The 8,970-nt window shown below is 59.7% G+C and overlaps 1 non-coding gene across 1 annotated transcript; it reads right to left on the bottom strand.

Annotated features, from left to right (window-relative positions):
- Positions 1-7,617: 7,617 nt before the first annotated feature.
- Positions 7,618-7,736, bottom strand: LOC148057821 (5S ribosomal RNA). Its single transcript, XR_015710391.1, has one exon. It is a non-coding gene; the product is annotated as a 5S ribosomal RNA (ribosomal RNA).
- Between the last annotated feature and the right edge of the window lie 1,234 nt (positions 7,737-8,970).

The raw sequence follows: 8,970 nt of genomic DNA, 5'->3' as shown, positions 1-8,970 counted from the left end.
CACTCGGAAAAAATTTCTTTCGTCAGGCAAAAGAACCAGAGTTCTCCGCGGCCATCCACTCCAACCTTGTCCGATTTTGAGGCACCAGGCTCGGCCACCCTCCGAGCCCTTTCCTTCCCTCTCCTGTTATGGTGCCTCCCTATTAACCTCTAGGTGGTTGCGCTCGTGACATCAAAAAGACCACTTTTTGAGGAGCAGTCACACTCGGAAAAAATTTCTTTCGTCAGGCAAAAGAACCAGAGTTCTCCGCGGCCATCCACTCCAACCTTGTCCGACTTTGAGGCACCAGGCTCGGCCACCCTCCGAGCCTTTTCCTTCCCTCTCCTGTTATGGTGCCTCCCTATTAACCTCTAGGTGGTTGCGCTCGTGACATCAAAAAGACCACTTTTTGCAGAGCAGTCACACTCGGAAAAAATTTCTTTCGTCTGGCAAAAGAACCAGAGTTCTCCGCGGCCATCCACTCCAACCTTGTCCGATTTTGAGGCACCAGGCTCGGCCACCCTCCGAGCCCTTTCCTTCCCTCTCCTGTTATGGTGCCTCCCTATTAACCTCTAGGTGGTTGCGCTCGTGACATCAAAAAGACCACTTTTTGAGGAGCAGTCACACTCGGAAAAAAATTCTTTCGTCTGGCAAAAGAACCAGAGTTCTCCGCGGCCATCCACTCCAACCTTGTCCGATTTTGAGGCACCAGGCTCGGCCACCCTCCGAGCCTTTTCACTCCCTCTCCTGTTATGGTGCCTCCCTATTAACCTCTAGGTGGTTGCGCTCGTGACATCAAAAAGACCACTTTTTGCAGAGCAGTCACACTCGGAAAAAATTTCTTTCGTCTGGCAAAAGAACCAGAGTTCTCCGCGGTCATCCACTCCAACCTTGTCCGATTTTGAGGCACCAGGCTCGGCCACCCTCCGAGCCTTTTCACTCCCTCTCCTGTTATGGTGCCTCCCTATTAACCTCTAGGTGGTTGCGCTCGTGACATCAAAAAGACCACTTTTTGCAGAGCAGTCACACTCGGAAAAAATGTCTTTCGTCAGGCAAAAGAACCAGAGTTTTCAGCGGTCATCCACTCCAACCTTGTCCGATTTTGAGGCACCAGGCTCGGCCACCCTCCGAGCCTTTTCACTCCCTCTCCTGTTATGGTGCCTCCCTATTAACCTCTAGGTGGTTGCGCTCGTGACATCAAAAAGACCACTTTTTGCAGAGCAGTCACACTCGGAAAAAAATTTCTTTCGTCTGGCAAAAGAACCAGAGTTTTCAGCGGTCATCCACTCCAACCTTGTCCGACTTTGAGGCACCAGGCTCGGCCACCCTCCGAGCCTTTTCACTCCCTCTCCTGTTATGGTGCCTCCCTATTAACCTCTAGGTGGTTGCGCTCGTGACATCAAAAAGACCACTTTTTGCAGAGCAGTCACACTCGGGAAAAATTTCTTTCGTCTGGCAAAAGAACCAGAGTTTTCAGCGGTCATCCACTCCAACCTTGTCCGATTTTGAGGCACCAGGCTCGGCCACCGTCCGAGCCTTTTCACTCCCTCTCCTGTTATGGTGCCTCCCTATTAACCTCTAGGTGGTTGCGCTCGTGACATCAAAAAGACCACTTTTTGCAGAGCAGTCACACTCGGAAAAAATTTCTTTCGTCTGGCAAAAGAACCAGAGTTTTCAGCGGTCATCCACTCCAACCTTGTCCGATTTTGAGGCACCAGGCTCGGCCACCGTCCGAGCCTTTTCACTCCCTCTCCTGTTATGGTGCCTCCCTATTAACCTCTAGGTGGTTGCGCTCGTGACATCAAAAAGACCACTTTTTTCAGAGCAGTCACACTCGGGAAAAATTTCTTTCGTCTGGCAAAAGAACCAGAGTTATCAGCGGTCATCCACTCCAACCTTGTCCGACGTTGAGGCACCGATGTCGGCCAAGTTCTGAGCGTTCCACCGCCGAATGCCACTGGTCCTCAACACAGCGGACTTCCAATCCAACCTTGTCCGACTTTGAGGCACCGAAGTCGGCCTCAGCCCGAGCCTTCCCCCGCCGACCTCACTGGAGCCCGCCATCCAGGGACCGGCGGAGGTCGCCCGCATGACCGCGGCAAAGTGTCTCAAAGTCGGGCACGACCGCTCGAGTCACCCGCCAACCCGGTCCGGGGCACCTCCAGGGACCGGCGGAGGTCGCCCGCATGACCGCGGCAAAGTGTCTCAAAGTCGGGCATGACCGCTCGAGTCACCCGCCAACCCGGTCCGGGGCACCTCCAGGGACCGGCGGAGGACGCCCGCATGACCGCGACAAAGTGTCTCAAAGTCGGGCACGACCGCTCGAGTCACCCGCCAACCCGGTCCGGGGCACCTCCAGGGACCGGCGGAGGACGCCCGCATGACCGCGACAAAGTGTCTCAAAGTCGGGCACGACCGCTCGAGTCACCCGCCAACCCGGTCCGGGGCACCTCCAGGGACCGGCGGAGGACGCCCGCATGACCGCGACAAAGTGTCTCAAAGTCGGGCACGACCGCTCGAGTCACCCGCCAACCCGGTCCGGGGCACCTCCAGGGACCGGCGGAGGACGCCCGCATGACCGCGACAAAGTGTCTCAAAGTCGGGCACGACCGCTCGAGTCACCCGCCAACCCGGTCCGGGGCACCTCCAGGGACCGGCGGAGGACGCCCGCATGACCGCGACAAAGTGTCTCAAAGTCGGGCAGGACCGCTCGAGTCACCCGCCAACCCGGTCCGGGGCACCTCCAGGGACCGGCGGAGGACGCCCGCATGACCGCGACAAAGTGTCTCAAAGTCGGGCACGACCGCTCGAGTCACCCGCCAACCCGGTCCGGGGCACCTCCAGGGACCGGCGGAGGACGCCCGCATGACCGCGACAAAGTGTCTCAAAGTCGGTCATGACCGTTCGAGTCACCCGCCAACCCGGTCCGGGGCACCTCCAGGGACCGGCGGAGGAGGCCCGCATGACCGCGACAAAGTGTCTCAAAGTCGGGCACAACCGCTCGAGTCACCCGCCAACCCGGTCCGGGGCACCTCCAGGGACCGGCGGAGGACGCCCGCATGACCGCGACAAAGTGTCTCAAAGTCGGGCACGACCGCTCGAGTCACCCGCCAACCCGGTCCGGGGCACCTCCAGGGACCGGCGGAGGACGCCCGCATGACCGCGACAAAGTGTCTCAAAGTCGGGCATGACCGCTCGAGTCACCCGCCAACCCGGTCCGGGGCACCTCCAGGGACCGGCGGAGGACGCCCGCATGACCGCGACAAAGTGTCTCAAAGTCGGGCACGACCGCTCGAGTCACCCGCCAACCCGGTCCGGGGCACCTCCAGGGACCGGCGGAGGACGCCCGCATGACCGCGACAAAGTGTCTCAAAGTCGGGCACGACCGCTCGAGTCACCCGCCAACCCGGTCCGGGGCACCTCCAGGGACCGGCGGAGGACGCCCGCATGACCGCGACAAAGTGTCTCAAAGTCGGGCACGACCGCTCGAGTCACCCGCCAACCCGGTCCGGGGCACCTCCAGGGACCGGCGGAGGTCGCCCGCATGACCGCGACAAAGTGTCTCAAAGTCGGGCATGACCGCTCGAGTCACCCGCCAACCCGGTCCGGGGCACCTCCGGGGACCGGCGGAGGACGCCCGCATGACCGCGACAAAGTGTCTCAAAGTCGGGCAGGACCGCTCGAGTCACCCGCCAACCCGGTCCGGGGCACCTCCGGGGAGCAGTGGAGGTCGCTCGCATGACCGCGACAAAGTGTCTCAAAGTCGGGCATGACCGCTCGAGTCGCCCGCCATCCCGGTCCGGAGCTCAACACTTTGTCGTTTTTTCCACTCCCTCCCCATTAACCTCTAGGTGGTTGCGCTCGTGACATCAAAAAGACCACTTTTTGCAGAGCAGTCACACTCGGAAAAAATTCGTTTCGTCTGGCAAAAGAACCAGAGTTCTCAGCGGGCTTCCAGTCCAACCTTGTCCGATTTTGAGGCACCAGGCTCGGCCACAGTCCGAGCCCATTCACTCCCTCCCCTGTTGTACTCGCTCCCTATTAACCTCTAGGTGGTTGCGCTCGTGACATCAAAAAGACCACTTTTTGAGGAGCAGTCACACTTAGGAAAAATCCGTTTGCGCTCACACCATCCCTCCCCATTAACCTCTAGGTGGTTGCGCTCGTGACATCAAAAAGACCACTTTTTGAGGAGCAGTCACACTTAGGAAAAATCCGTTTGCGCTCACACCATCCCTCCCCATTAACCTCTAGGTGGTTGCGCTCGTGACATCAAAAAGACCACTTTTTGAGGAGCAGTCAGACACCGAGGTTTTCTGGATTTATGTCCGTTTTCCTGGTTCTCTGACTCGGGCACCTTGTGACCGACATCCCCCCCTTCCCTGGTTCTATTTTGCCGATACTTTGGTGAGTTTTCTACCCGCAAACCAAGCCCCCCAAGCCCGCCGCCTGGTGGGGGAGCATGCCGCCTGGCCCGGTTCTATTTTAGGTCACTTTGGTGAGTTTTCTACCCGCAAACCAAGCCCCCCAAGCCCGCCGCCTGGTGGGGGAAGAGGCCCCCTGGTCCCGGTTCTATTTTAGGACACTTTGGTGAGTTTTCTACCCGCAAACCAAGCCCCCCAAGCCCGCCGCCTGGTGGGGGAAGATGCCCCCTGGTCCCGGTTCTATTTTAGGACACTTTGGTGAGTTTTCTACCCGCAAACCAAGCCCCCCAAGCCCGCCGCCTGGTGGGGGAACATGCCCCCTGGTCCCGGTTCTATTTTAGGACACTTTGGTGAGTTTTCTACCCGCAAACCAAGCCCCCCAAGCCCGCCGCCTGGTGGGGGAACATGCCGCCTAGCCCGGTTCTATTTTAGGTCACTTTGGTGAGTTTTCTACCCGCAAACCAAGCCCCCCAAGCCCGCCGCCTGGTGGGGGAAGAGGCCCCCTGGTCCCGGTTCTATTTTAGGACACTTTGGTGAGTTTTCTACCCGCAAACCAAGCCCCCCAAGCCCGCCGCCTGGTGGGGGAAGAGGCCCCCTGGTCCCGGTTCTATTTTAGGTCACTTTGGTGAGTTTTCTACCCGCAAACCAAGCCCCCCAAGCCCGCCGCCTGGTGGGGGAAGAGGCCCCCTGGTCCCGGTTCTATTTTAGGACACTTTGGTGAGTTTTCTACCCGCAAACCAAGCCCCCCAAGCCCGCCGCCTGGTGGGGGAACATGCCCCCTGGTCCCGGTTCTATTTTAGGACACTTTGGTGAGTTTTCTACCCGCAAACCAAGCCCCCCAAGCCCGCCGCCTGGTGGGGGAACATGCCCCCTGGTCCCGGTTCTATTTTAGGACACTTTGGTGAGTTTTCTACCCGCAAACCAAGCCCCCCAAGCCCGCCGCCTGGTGGGGGAACATGCCGCCTAGCCCGGTTCTATTTTAGGTCACTTTGGTGAGTTTTCTACCCGCAAACCAAGCCCCCCAAGCCCGCCGCCTGGTGGGGGAGCATGCCCCCTGGTCCCGGTTCTATTTTAGGACACTTTGGTGAGTTTTCTACCCGGAAACCAAGCCCCCCAAGCCCGCCACCTGGTGGGGGAAGAGGCCCCCTGGTCCCGGTTCTATTTTAGGACACTTTGGTGAGTTTTCTACCCACACTGCATGTCCCCAAATGCCGCCATCTGGTGGGGGAACATGCCGCCTGCACCGGTTCTATTTTAAGTCACTTTGGTGAGTTTTCTGCCCACACTACGGGTCCCCAAATGCCGCCATCTGGTGGGGGAACATGCCGCCTGCACCGGTTCTATTTTAAGTCACTTTGGTGAGTTTTCTGCCCACACTACGGCTCCCCAAATGCCGCCATCTGGTGGGGGAACATGCCGCCTGCACCGGTTCTATTTTAAGTCACTTTGGTGAGTTTTCTGCCCACACTACGGGTCCCCAAATGCCGCCATCTGGTGGGGGAACATGCCGCCTGCACCGGTTCTATTTTAAGTCACTTTGGTGAGTTTTCTGCCCACACTACGGCTCCCCAAATGCCGCCATCTGGTGGGGGAACATGCCGCCTGCACCGGTTCTATTTTAAGTCACTTTGGTGAGTTTTCTGCCCACACTACGGGTCCCCAAATGCCGCCATCTGGTGGGGGAACATGCCGCCTGCACCGGTTCTATTTTAAGTCACTTTGGTGAGTTTTCTACCCACACTACGGGTCCCCAAATGCCGCCATCTGGTGGGGGAACATGCCGCCTGCACCGGTTCTATTTTAAGTCACTTTGGTGAGTTTTCTACCCACACTACGGGTCCCCAAATGCCGCCATCTGGTGGGGGAACATGCCGCCTGCACCGGTTCTATTTTAAGTCACTTTGGTGAGTTTTCTGCCCACACTACGGGTCCCCAAATGCCGCCATCTGGTGGGGGAACATGCCGCCTGCACCGGTTCTATTTTAGGTCACTTTTCTCACTTTCTGACCCACAAATAATGCCCCAAATGCCGCCGCCTGGTGGGGGGAACTGCCGCCTAGTCCCGGTTCTATTTTAGGTCACTTTTCTCACTTTCTGACCCACAAATAATGCCCCAAATGCCGCCGCCTGGTGGGGGGAACTGCCGCCTAGTCCCGGTTCTATTTTAGGTCACTTTTCTCACTTTCTGACCCACAAATAATGCCCCAAATGCCGCCGCCTGGTGGGGGGAACTGCCGCCTAGTCCCGGTTCTATTTTAGGTCACTTTTCTCACTTTCTGACCCACAAATAATGCCCCAAATGCCGCCGCCTGGTGGGGGGAACTGCCGCCTAGTCCCGGTTCTATTTTAGGTCACTTTTCTCACTTTCTGACCCACAAATAATGCCCCAAATGCCGCCGCCTGGTGGGGGGAACTGCCGCCTAGTCCCGGTTCTATTTTAGGTCCCTTTTCTCACTTTCTGACCCACAAATAATGCCCCAAATGCCGCCGCCTGGTGGGGGGAACTGCCGCCTAGTCCCGGTTCTATTTTAGGTCACTTTTCTCACTTTCTGACCCACAAATAATGCCCCAAATGCCGCCGCCTGGTGGGGGGAACTGCCGCCTAGTCCCGGTTCTATTTTAGGTCACTTTTCTCACTTTCTGACCCACAAATAATGCCTCAAATGCCGCCGCCTGGTGGGGGGAACTGCCGCCTAGTCCCGGTTCTATTTTAGGTCACTTTTCTCACTTTCTGACCCACAAATAATGCCCCAAATGCCGCCGCCTGGTGGGGGGAACTGCCGCCTAGTCCCGGTTCTATTTTAGGTCACTTTTCTCACTTTCTGACCCACAAATAATGCCCCAAATGCCGCCGCCTGGTGGGGGGAACTGCCGCCTAGTCCCGGTTCTATTTTAGGTCACTTTTCTCACTTTCTGACCCACAAATAATGCCTCAAATGCCGCCGCCTGGTGGGGGGAACTGCCGCCTAGTCCCGGTTCTATTTTAGGTCACTTTTCTCACTTTCTGACCCACAAATAATGCCCCAAATGCCGCCGCCTGGTGGGGGGAACTGCCGCCTAGTCCCGGTTCTATTTTAGGTCACTTTTCTCACTTTCTTACCCACAAATAATGCCCCAAATGCCGCCGCCTGGTGGGGGGAACTGCCGCCTAGTCCCGGTTCTATTTTAGGTCACTTTTCTCACTTTTCTACCCACAAATAATGGCAAAAAAAAATGCTTACAGCACCCAGTATTCCCAGGCGGTCTCCCATCCAAGTACTAACTGGGCCCGACCCTGCTTGGCTTCCGAGATCAGACGAGATCGGGCTCATTCAGGGTGGTGTGGCCGTAAGCGAGGGAAGCGCTTGTGAAATGCCCCAAAGTGTTGAAAATGTTCCCCAGGCCCCTGGTTCCCCATCCCCGCAGGAGGAGGCTCCCCAGGCCCCCTGGTTCCCCATCCCCGCAGGAGGAGGCTCCCCAGGCCCCCTGGTGCAGGAGGAGGCTCCCCAGGCCCCCTGGTGCAGGAGGAGGCTCCCCAGGCCCCTGGTTCCCCATCCCCGCAGGAGGAGGCTCCCCAGGCCCCCTGGTTCCCCATCCCCGCAGGAGGAGGCTCCCCAGGCCCCCTGGTGCAGGAGGAGGCTCCCCAGGCCCAATGGTTCCCCATCACCGCAGGAGGAGGCTCCCCAGGCCCCCTGGTTCCCCATGCCCGCAGGAGGAGGCTCCCCAGGCCCCCTGGTTCTCTATGCCCGCAGGAGGAGGCTCCCCAGGCCCCCTGCTTCTCCATCCCCGCAGGAGGAGGCTCCCCAGGCCCCATGGTTCCCCATCACCGCAGGAGGAGGCTCCCCAGGCCCCCTGGTTCCCCATCCCCGCAGGAGGAGGCTCCCCAGGCCCCATGGTTCCCCATCACCGCAGGAGGAGGCTCCCCAGGCCCCCTGGTTCCCCATCCCCGCAGGAGGAGGCTCCCCAGGCCCCCTGGTGCAGGAGGAGGCTCCCCAGGCCCCCTGGTTCCCCATCCCCGCAGGAGGAGGCTCCCCAGGCCCCCTGGTTCTCCATGCCCGCAGGAGGAGGCTCCCCAGGCCCCCTGGTTCCCCATCCCCGCAGGAGGAGGCTCCCCAGGCCCCATGGTTCCCCATCACCGCAGGAGGAGGCTCCCCAGGCCCCCTGGTTCCCCATCCCCGCAGGAGGAGGCTCCCCAGGCCCCCTGGTGCAGGAGGAGGCTCCCCAGGCCCCCTGGTTCCCCATCCCCGCAGGAGGAGGCTCCCCAGGCGCCCTGGTTCTCCATCCCCGCAGGAGGAGGCTCCCCAGGCCCCCTGGTTCTCCATGCCCGCAGGAGGAGGCTCCCCAGGCCCCCTGGTTCTCCATCCCCGCAGGAGGAGGCTCCCCAGGCCCCCTGGTTCTCCATCCCCGCAGGAGGAGGCTCCCCAGGCCCCCTGGTTCTCCATCCCCGCAGGAGGAGGCTCCCCAGGCCCCCTGGTTCTCCATCCCCGCAGGAGGAGGCTCCCCAGGCCCCCTGGTTCTCCATCCCCGCAGGAGGAGGCCCCCCAGGCCCCTGGTTCCCCATCCCCGCAGGAGGAGGCTCCCCAGGCCC

The sequence above is a fragment of the Callionymus lyra genome, unplaced genomic scaffold (assembly GCF_982586985.1).
Source record: "Callionymus lyra unplaced genomic scaffold, fCalLyr1.hap1.1 HAP1_SCAFFOLD_517, whole genome shotgun sequence".
Lineage (NCBI taxonomy): Eukaryota > Metazoa > Chordata > Actinopteri > Syngnathiformes > Callionymidae > Callionymus > Callionymus lyra.
Note: the sequence above shows the minus strand (reverse complement) of the source record. Positions and strands in the feature narration are given on the sequence as shown.